This window comes from Tribolium castaneum, chromosome 4 (assembly GCF_031307605.1).
Source record: "Tribolium castaneum strain GA2 chromosome 4, icTriCast1.1, whole genome shotgun sequence".
In the NCBI taxonomy this organism is placed as follows: domain Eukaryota; kingdom Metazoa; phylum Arthropoda; class Insecta; order Coleoptera; family Tenebrionidae; genus Tribolium; species Tribolium castaneum.
The window spans coordinates 11,409,139-11,420,820 of NC_087397.1; the positions used below are offsets into that span (position 1 = coordinate 11,409,139).

General features: G+C 34.3%; 1 long non-coding RNA gene across 1 annotated transcript; it reads left to right on the forward strand.

Moving 5' to 3' along the window:
* The first annotated feature begins 393 nt into the window (after window positions 1-393).
* On the forward strand, window positions 394-1,699 carry LOC107398531 (uncharacterized). Its single transcript, XR_010333780.1, has 3 exons — window positions 394-619; window positions 675-752; window positions 1,458-1,699. It is a non-coding gene; the product is annotated as an uncharacterized LOC107398531 (long non-coding RNA).
* The last annotated feature ends 9,983 nt before the right edge of the window (window positions 1,700-11,682 follow it).

The following is an 11,682-nucleotide window of genomic DNA, read 5'->3' on the forward strand; positions in this document are numbered from 1 at the left end:
CCGCAAACAGGAAACGCTGTCAACTGCTTCGATAACGTGTTCGACTTTTTTCAGTTTTTATTTTAATTGCAAGCCGTATGTTGGGGAAATTAATTACTCTAAGTGAGCAAGGAAAGTGTTTTAAGGGTGCTAGATAAAAAGTGAATTCGCCCTCACAGCGCCATCTGGTTCTTTTAATGGTCGGAAATAATTGGCAGCTTTTTAACAGCAATAGTCAGACGGTAGATGTGTTAGTTAGATAAAATCGAGCACTGGAGACGATATATTTTTAGCCAGTGTAATTTAAAAGTTAAATTATTTTGTGAAATTTTGCTTTTGATTTGACGCTGAACTTCAGCCCACGCATTATACTCGAAAGAGCAAAATGATTAAACCCTTAATTAAGGTCAAAGGATCAAGGATAATCCGATCCAAATGTCACACATGTTCTAAAAAATCCAATTAAATTAACGATTGACTTGTTCTAAAGTCATTCCAGCGATAGATTTGACTTTCAGTTAAAGCCAATGGTTTTATAAAATTTATATTTAGGCTTTGGTGGTGCAAAAAGGAGAAGAATGTGTAAATTCAGGTCTCATCGCATCATTATTCATGAAAAGGCGGCTATGCTAATGGCAAGGTAATCATGAAAAAGGGTTTTGTTGGGACAGTTTGTGACAATCGCTTATAAATAGGTGCCATTCTTAACCGGATTTAAATACTTCTCGGGAACAAGAGGTAACATTACATGAACACCTGCCTACAATTCAATGGTAAGCTTTTTAAGTTGCAAATTTTTCATCGTGATTGCTATAAAAATTAAGCTTAAGGTGTCACCTTATAAGGCATCGTCATTATTTCCCAAAGACAGCCAATTTTTAACACAAACATCGCACACGAAGGCGAATCCATTTATTGCGATTTTTAAGTACGATTTAAGCACGCCGAAATCATACATGCAAATCCCACGACACACTTTTCCTTTTAGTATATTTATTTCGGTAATTTATACTGAAGAAGACACAAATCCAACGAAAAATTACGCGACGCTGAAAAACGACCTCTACATATTTAGATTAGGCAGCACATTTGAATTTCTGATTGTGGCTTGTTCCTGTAATCAGACACTATTTATTGGGTTTGATTCTTCCAGTTTCTAATCACTGCTTCAACTGGCTAATCCTTTATTTTAATTGCATAATGGAAAACGTGTAGAAATTAATTTGAGGCAATGTGGTTGAGTGCAAACCGCTTGAGCAGGATCAGGATGCTTCGGTTACTAACATATTTATGTAAATCCGCTCAACTTATTATTAGTCGAAACTAACGGTAAATTTAATGTAGATATAAACCGATGTAAATTTCAACCAACCATTCCGATAATTAAAACAGAACTTCAACCGCAGGTAATTTAATCTAGACGTAATGCAATTGGGTATCCCAATAGGTCTAGCGTTAATAACGAATGTTCATTTTAGTTCATTAAGGTCTGCACTTTTAAATATGGTGGTCGGCCAAACGTGTTAACTGTTGACGGAAGTAGGAGGTCCTAAAATTCATGGAAGATTAATCAAACCGGTCAGTGGGTGTCCATCAAAGTGGTAATGAGCTTCCATGTGAACATTTATTACCAGATCTTGATCAGCTGGGGGTGTTATGCTGACATATGACCAACATTACGACCCTATGCCCACAAGACCAAGTTTTGCTTGCGAATAAATCTGTGTAACAAAGAATGTTTAATGGTTTGCTGATCTCGTCGTCGCCGTCGGCTTTATTAAAATTCACATTTTAAGTCGCGGAATTTAAAATCATTTAGCACTTTTCACCCGCCAGCGCACCTCAACAATTCAACTTAAGAGTATTACACAAATGCAGCGTTTTTAAATAAAATACTCCGTATCCAGGAGCATTTTAAAACGTTACGGTCCTAAAATCCGACTGTAAACCTTTCGGATAGAAGCCCCTGGGTTTTAATTCGACCGTAATTTCTCCAACTATGTGTTTACGACAACACATTTCCAGCTCGTTCTTCCACATAGAATATTTCGTTCTTGTTACGAGACAATGTGAAAATAACACCCAGCAGTTTGAAATGACACCACAAGGAAGTATCGTTAAAAGTAAATACTTGTTTGACTCGTTAAGTCTTATCTAGGCCCCGGTGTGAATGCGACAGGGATCCATCTCGGCCATAGTTGCCTCCTATTGTAACTCCAGGTGCTTCTCAAGACAATAACCCCATTATTCGCCCAATTAACTCCACAACTACCAACATTATTCAGCTCTATTTTTGAGCGGCATGCGTAACATAATAAAATCGCCATTCCCAAACAGAATCAGTCCTATAATCAGGGGATTTCTCAAGTCGATAATTGCGAATTGAAAATTTCGGCAGGTCTCGACCGTAGCGCGCCCCAGAGCCCTGCGGGAATCAACCGAACTGTATTTATGCTGAATATGTTTCCAGAAGAGGCGCGGACTGAATACGGATAATAGAATTAAGGAAATCTCGCTCTTAGAATGACAAAGAAGAATGGTGCCTCAGAAGCGCTCTAACTTGTTTACTTTTATATCACGCTTGTTTTAAAGCTTCATTCCGACGAAAAAGGACGTGGTGGAAGAACACTTTGGAGCACGGCAACCAGGAGTCGAGTGTTGTTTATTGCAGGTGGAGTTGCCGACTTTATTCCATAGACGAGATAAATTCTAAACTGTGGCTAAATTATTTGGAAATATCCATAAATTCGGAAGTACTTACTGCAGTACCGGAATCGCCAACAAACAGGAACCAGAGCCAATAATTCCATCGAACGAGAGCTCAAACGCTCTTACCTATGAATTGTTCATTGGATTGCGGATACGAGCACATTAAAATTGAAAAGTGAACAACCAATCGACTCGATAAACGCAACCACACGGCATTAAGCCCGATTTTTGGACAATAACTTTGCTACTAAAGCCGTTCTTTATTAAACGTAATTGCTTGCTCTTCAGCAAATTCAAATTCTTATTTCATACAAACTGGGGCTGAACTCTTAAAACCTTTTAATTGCGGATTGGCTGTTCCTTCCGGACCTTTGGTTATTGGAAACTAGGCCAATTAATTAATTAACTACATTTTTCCCGAAGCAATTTGTAATTGTAATTGAGACTGGTGATGCTGATAAATGATATTTATTTAATTATTTTCTTTTCGTCTGGCGCGGACGATAACGATCGTTACCATAAATTGCAGCTTTCCTCGGATGTTTTCTTGGGTACAGGTAGAGGACACAAATAGTTTAATTTTAATAAAGCTCGTTGAGGCCGCTGATTTATGTTTAATGTAGGAGTCGGATGGACAGCGGTCGATCGTAAATTGAGCATCTGAAGCTGAAACTTCGCAGATTGCTGTGAAATATGGTCCTTCATTCACAGGCCGGATACATTGGCATGCATGACTGATTACAAATTACCAATGTATAGGGGCCTTGTCAATAGCTGCAATATGCAGGTCGCTGATATGATCTCGTTCGAGATAAGAGAAATTGACAAACTTTTTACGATTCGAGGAATTCGAAGCAATCGCGGCAAAACGGAGCTTTTTAATGTCGTTAACTCCATTAAGCTGTTGCGTGCAGCGAATAAATTTTATTGATTTTATTAATTATTAAAAGCCGGGCTTTGAGCCGTGCTCGGACTATTGAAACAAAATTGAACAATAAACTTTACAAAACTTTCTAATTGCAATGATCGTAACTCTTGTTTGATACAGCAAACGACGTCTGGAAAGTTGGAAAAGTTTGCCTTCATTAATAAATATGGGAGACAAAAAATAAGGTGGCCGCCGAGTGTGATTTATCGACGTATTTGTTGAGAGTTTTTCGCGGCGTTTCACCCTAAGATAAATAATAAATAAGCCACATTCCATAATTAGTGCAAAATTAATTTTCCTTGAGGGAATTCCAGCTACAAGTAGAATAAACAATTTCACGCTTACTTTGGTAAATTTCAAACGGAAATTTAGAGCTGCCGGCATCACCTCCTTAGGGAATAAATGTGCCAATCAAATTAGTTGCCAATAAGTCCCTGCAATCCGGAGTTACTTGTGCGCTTGGCGGCAGTTTATTTACCGTTTCCCTTTAGAGTCGTTTAAGGAAAAGTTTCGAGGTCTTTTAAGATTTGCGCGGCTATAAACGAAATATCATTTCCAAATCGACTACGTTTTAATTAAATCTTTAATTAATTCCACATTGAGAGGCAGAAAGAAGGAGGCGCTTGCGCTCGATTGCAAGGAACGATTCATGTGTTTGCAGTGAAATAATTGCGGTTGGTTGACAGACTACTTTGGACTAGCATCCTAATCCAGAGCACGGTTATTAATTTTAGAAATTCATTTCGCGAATGCAAAGTTGAAGATAAAAAGTAATACTCTTGGGGGTTTAATTTTACATCGTAGGCAAAAGCTCTTTCAAATTAAACGTCTACATGGTGATTACGGTAGACTTGGATATGGGAAGTTATATATCAGGAATAATCCTCTTAAACAAAGTTGCCTTTTTAGAAGACCAGACTTTCGGTCAGATTAAAGGAGATTATCCTAAATTCCGGAGAACCCTTTTGCCAGTATGTTTAAATTTAAATTGTTTAGATTGACTTTTTACACAGCTTTCTACTTTACAGATTAAAACAACATCCAAGTGATCATTTCAAAAAAATCCCACTTTTCAGCAAATTCCCGCATGTCATTAGAAATTCCTGACAAATATCCCTGCCATACCCCCAACTTTATTTTCATTATTTAGTACGAGAAGAAATCGCCCCCAGCTAACACACCTACAACAATCAACTGTATCTACCCCTCGAATGCACCCTCGCTTACTTTTATTACATTCCTTCTCACGTCAAAGCCAACTACCACTAAAAGGTAACATACCGAGCGAATTCCCCACGATACATCATTTCGCCGGCCCCACACATGGACTTTTTAGCTACACGAGGGCAAAAAAGTGTTGATTTGCTGAAGGGAAACGTCCCTCACTTGTAATCGTATGTGGTGGTAAGCTTTGTTCATCACTCGGATCACGATTCCTCCCTTGGGACCTGTCGGGATGCGCATGTTTCCCAGAATATCGTCTTGGGAGAGCCCGCATCCCCGAGGATTGCTCATTCGACGGGGCTACTTCCCAAATCTTCCAGGATTTAAAAACAAATACCTTAAGTTAATTGCAAGGTCTAGCCCCCTGACGGTTTAAACAAATACACTCCAAAAGAACTTTCCAAGTTTGCAAAAAGTGAGAGTGAAAATTCGGTGTTTTAAACTGAATTCCTTTTAAAGCAAATTGGAATGAAAAACTACATTCGCGGATATTTTAAGTACCATTTTGCGTTTGCATTATAATGGGTGATGTTCTTAAAATCAGAACATGCTTATATTTATAATTTTTTAAGTAAGTATATACTTTTGTAGCAATAAGTAGATGCTAATACTTAAGTGGTATTAGCATATGCTTAAAAAATATAAAAAAATAAGTTTCTACTTATGTCTATATTCATAAAATAGAGAAGTTACAAATAAAAATTAGCATGTACTTATAAAGTCACTAGTTTGCTATTCGTTATACATGTTTCTGCAGAAAATCAATTTACTGAAAAAGGCTTCGTTTACCGTATTAAGAACCCCAAGAAAACAATAGCGTTTTTCGGCAGAAAGTGTGCAGTGGTTGACAGTGATCCGGTGGGCTCACAAAAGCCGATTTATCATTTTAAATTTGTTATTGAAATTGATAAACGAATTTTTAAAAGCTTTTATTATTATCATTATTATTATTTCCATTATTTATTATTATTAAAAGCTTTTATTTAACTTGTCTGTTTTTAATTATTTATTTTTATATATATATATTGTTTAACTTGCTTTGTAGTCTGCCTGTCTGTTTCATACTTTTGGAGCCAAATTTGAAAGGGTTCCCATTGTCCTAATGAATTGAAATTTTGCATACTTACATAATGTGTGTGACAATGCAATCCTATGTGTTTAAATATCTCCTAAAGGGGTTAAACGGGGTTTTCCAATTTTAAGTTATGTTTACAAATGAGTTTTCGATGTGTGCATATCGTAACTTAATTCAACATTAACGGTATGTTAGTCATTGGGAAATATATTAATACCTAATCATTTTCATTATGTTTTGTTACAAACAAATGTCACTATTTTTTTTAATTCATTTATCTTGGATGATAGAGTATAGACACAGAACAGAGGTTAGGATGTGCTTTCAATGCTCACAGCTGTTTTCTATCACATACCCACTAAACAAGTTTGCACAAATCAGCAAAATAATAGTGTTACAATAATACGGCAAAACTAAATCTCAGAGAAAAGATGTTTAAAATAAGTAAAGACTAAAAAGCAATAAATGAAAAATTAAAAAAACATTTTTTTAGAAAAAGCTTTTATCTGAAAGATGCACTAAAAAGTAGAAAATAATGTTTTCCAATCAGAGGAGAATATTTTTGCTCATAAACGCTTTGGGAACAATGCTCAATTTAAAAAAGTATAATTCTGTAATGTAGTATTGTTATGACTTATGATGGTTCTCCAAGCTTTTATAAATTTTAAAATCCTAATTTGTAAACAAAAATATTCTCTTCTGATAAAAAAACTTTTTTTTTATTTTTTTATTGTGTTACGTTAATAGGCTGAAAACCGTCAGCTGTAAGTAGAGTTTAATAGTTTCTAAATTTTCAAGATGATTTTTCGTCGATTTCAATGCGTTTTGGCTTTCTCTGGGCTCATCATAAACAAACGAATAAGTTTGGGAGACATTTTTTTGAACTATGATGTCCAAAACGAAATACCGAATCTGCGTTTAAAGTCTACCAGATAGGAAAAAACCCGAGTAAATAGCTGGAGTTATAGGTTCGTCTGCAGATACCAAATTTTTTTATTTAAAAAAATATTACTCAAAACATTTATCAGTCTTAGATAAACACTCTTTAGATGTTTGGATTTCCAAAATCCTGCCAATAAGCATAAACAAAGTTTATTTTAAATAGGTCAATAATTCTCGAAAACTATCGGTACTAGCTAATAATGCTTAGCTTGTTCAAATTTTTGACGAGATTATTAAGTGATTCCGGGCAAAAAAAATTTCGTTCAAAAACGCTTACAAAATCATAAAGGTGTTTCTGTTTCTAGTTTCCAACTTGGCACATCAAAAATCTAGATAAGAACTCCACAGGCTGTTTTATCTTTTGAACGTCAAAATTATCGATTTTTGCCAAATCTGGCGGTAACCAAACAAGCAAATTAGTAGATACTTATGTATATTATAATGTATTTGCTTACAAGAATAAGATAAGCATTTCTGTTTGCATATGGGTTCAGGTATTTACTTTTAGGTTGAAGTAAATACTAATTTATAAGTAGATACAACTTAGATAGCACTTATCTGCAGATACTATTTTAATGAACATCACCCACTATGTGAAAAAGGAGCAAATCAAAACTGGAACAAAGGCGCAATATTCCTAATTAATGGCAAGCTTTTGCTGTCCTCATTTAACACAAGTGTGATTTCAGCATGTAATACTAATTAATTTTGTACTAATCCTGTACGAAATTAGACCGTATGTGGAGCAGATGGAGGCGACTTAGTTTCCTTTATTTTGGTTCATGTTTGAGTTGCTCTCCACATCAGTGCACAAAATTCAAATTTAATTAACAGAATGTTGTCTCGGACACTAAACGAATACAGTTGACCCGACCTGTGAAAGCAGCTCAATACTTTCCAAAGGTTAGGAAGGGAAATAGCCGATTGTCGAATAATGGGCTTCCTGTGAGTGTTCCAGCAGTTTCATTTCGCGAAATAGGGATTTGACTTGTCCCGATTTGCATTACAATCCAGTGACAAAATTGTAGTTATTTTACACAAGATCGTGGCGAGGTATTTAAATAAAAAAATGACACTCCCATGATGTATGAACCGCTCGTCATTGTGTAGCCAGTTGTCAATCCTCCGCAGACTTGCGATCGTCGATATCATTAGTTATGATTCAATCAGGCTAATCCGCGTTTGGACACATATGATTGATATCGGGATTCGTTTAGTGCCGCCATCCGATAAAAATGCTCCTAGATAGATTACGCCCGGAAATATTCGCACTAATGCTCCAACTTGTCTTTCCCAAAAGTAAAAGTTCAAAACTCAAAGCCTTATTTATTGTGCCATTCCAATAATACTCTAAAGATATTGGATTTTGCAATAAATGGAATCGGCTCTAATAAAAAAGAAGCGCTTTATTGAACGAAATTTTAAGTACCCTCTAGAAAATTAAGTTATAATTTTTTCTCTCAACGTCAGCCAGGTGCGTATTAGGCTTCGACTTAAAATAAAAAATTCTTGAGTGGATTTTCGGATTTTTCTTAGTAGTAAGAGGGCCTGTTCAAGACACACCAAAAAAATGTAAAAACACCCTGATTTTCAAGGGTAAACAAAAAAGCACAAAAATCGTTAAAACACCACCGATTTTCCAGGTAGTTAAAAAAACATCAAATAATCATAAAAACACCCCGATTTTCAAGGATAATCAGAAAAGCACAAAAATCGTGAAAACACCCCCGATTTTCAAGGCATATTTTAAAATCGCTTCGCTCATGAGGGCTTCGCCGGAATGTCAGCTCCAGCTGACGCTAATATCCAAACGGTATTGTATCATAGTTTTCTAAAACAACCCTCTTATCATAAATAAAACCAAATTCTTTTGTTTCTATTTTATTTAAAAGTTCTTTAGTTTTGGTATCTCTCGTAAATCGGTCAACAACCACTTTAAACAAATTTTAGGAATTCGCGGACAGAGTCCGCTCATGAAGCGAAGCGAATTCATACATATGTTTATGTGCTACTTCTGGAGCTAATTTTGTGAGTATAATATCATTAATTTTTAGATGTAGTTCAAGTTCTTCGTTTTCTGTTAGGTCAATTTTAGTTTCTTTGCCGTTTACTTGACAACAAAGATAAGGTTTACCGTTCTCTTTTAAAATTAAAGTTATTTTGTTATCCATTTATATTGAAAATTATTTAAGTTTATTTAGTAAAATCATAATCTTGTCTATAATACTACATTTAATTCCAAAAATAGATAAATCAAATTTATACGATTTTGTCGTTTGCAAAAATTCATGATACTCGTAGTAATTATTGTCTTTAAAGAAATAAATTTTTCCATTAATATATCTAAAGGCTTTATCAACATTAGAAGGAATACTAGAAAACAATTCAGCTATCATACCATGTTTCTTAGGTCTAAGCAGACATTCATCAAATTGTATAAACATTGTGTTGTCATAAAATATATAAGTTTGACCAGAATAAGTACTAAATATTGCATTAATTTTCTTTCCACTAGGAACACCCAAACTTGTGATAGATCTTCCATTATAACCGTTTTTAACAACGAAATTAGGAAAATCAATAATATAATATAAGTTGTTTGTTGTTAACAAAATAGTTCCATCTGGTCTCTGATAAATTTGTGATATTTCTTGAAAATTATCTGGTAAAAAAGTTAAATAATCTGTAATTAATTTTGGTTTATTATCATAGCTCATGTCTTTTAAATTAACAATCCAGACATATTTCTTGTAGAAAATATATAATTTATGATTTGCTATTAAAAATGTGTTAATAGTTTCACTTAAGCTGCATAAATCAGGTAATGAATCAGTCTTTCTAGGAGTCAAAGTAATAGGTTTTTTAGTTGTGGTAGATGTAGTAGTTGTGGTAGTTGTAGTTGGTATTGATTCATATTTTGACCGTTCAGGTATTCCGTATAAATATTGAATTGCCCACATATCGTCTCGAGTTAATTTATCAATATCACCTTTATAATATGCGTACATAATTGAATTATTATTGGCAGAGTGCTCAATACCTAATGTATGTCCGATTTCGTGTAATAATACTGTATAAAAATTAGTTTGATCATCAGGTGTATTACTTGATTCACCAAAATACCAATTTTCTGATTTATCAAAATGAATTCCTAGACATTCATCATTATTTGGAAAGAAGCCATGTGCTAAGACATTACCTTTTCCGTCAAAACTGCTAGAACATATTCCTTTTTGACACCTTGAATTATGATTATGTTGAAACAGCGTATTAGAAAATGAAATAAGTATGTCCGGTTTAACACTATTGTACTCGCCTACGGCGCTGGGCTGGCTGTGCCAGTACTCAAACTTTAAATTTGAAACAGATTCCCATTGAGCAAAGGCTTTTTGTGCTAATTCTTTCATCTCGTTTGTAGCTAACGAAAAATACCATTTAAGATTTGTTTTATTCCATTTTTGATAATGAACTCTATAAGCTGTTGGATTATCTTTATTTCCACATCTCGGCTGTTTAATCAAATCAAGTGTTTCTTGATTTAATGTTCCATCAACAGGTAAATTGTAATATTCTTGAAATCTAATTAATGCTTCATTTATTTCTATTAATGATTCAGCATGCGAGGCATTGCCAAGTTTTGTAGACGCTGACGCAAAATAGCCAAATTGTTCTAAATAACTCTGAATCTTCGATTCATCGTAAGGCTTTGCTGAACTCTGAATCTTCGATTCATCGTAAGGCTTTGCTGAACTCTGAATCTTCGATTCATTCGTCCGAATATTAACATCATCTGAAGATTTTACAGTAGCGAAAAATAGAAAAAGAATAATATAATATTTCATTTAATAGTGTAAATTTCGCTACGCTCATGAGGTCTCGCCCATTGGGCCTCGACTGGCGTTGCCAGGCTTCGTCCGAATTTAAACAAAAATCATCAATTACCGTTTAAGTGGGCTTTTTCTAGGTATTTCTCTCTAGGAAAATAGTTAAAGTTACTGACAAATTCCTCTTCACGTAAATTTATTTCTTTTTCATTTATTTTATCAGCCTTATATAAATGCAATAACTGTCGATAAAATTTATAAACCAACTTATATTCTTCAATTCTTTCTGATATTTTTAACCTCTTATCTAAGATTTCTATTACCCCTGCGCCAAGAGATAAACAAACTAGTGGAGGTAGTGCTAACGATGATAATCCCGATACACTAAATAATAATTTACTAATAGATAATCCGATTCCAATTTTATAAAAATATAAGTAACTTTTTCTGTATACATACAAGCGTTTTTGTAGATATGTTTCCATTTATAACATATAGATAATATATTTTTTTAATTACGTTCAAATATTGAAATAGTAGTTTTCTCATTTAAACGACACGGTATCTGTTTAAAAGAATATAATATATCATAAAAATCTTTGCCTCTGTTGACATTAATTATCACATATATACAGTAATGACCACATAAAACAGAAGAATTCATTTGTAGCTGCGTGCTATTCCACGCAATATTTTTTCCACTTCTTAATAAATACTTTTTAATTTTTTCTGGTGGAGAAATACCAAAACTGTCAAAATATAAAATATGTCTTAAATATGGTTTGTTTATGTAACATACCCAGTGTGATCCATAACAATTAGAAGGTTGAAAATTAATTATGCCTGATTCATCTTTTCTAATTTTTTTTGGTAACATGTCAATTGCAAAAACACCTCGAAAATTTCGCGTAGCTTCATGAGGCAAAGCCGAATTCGTCTTCGACTCATGAAGTGTTTCACACGAATTCTTCTCATTTTTCATAATATTAGATATTTCTATA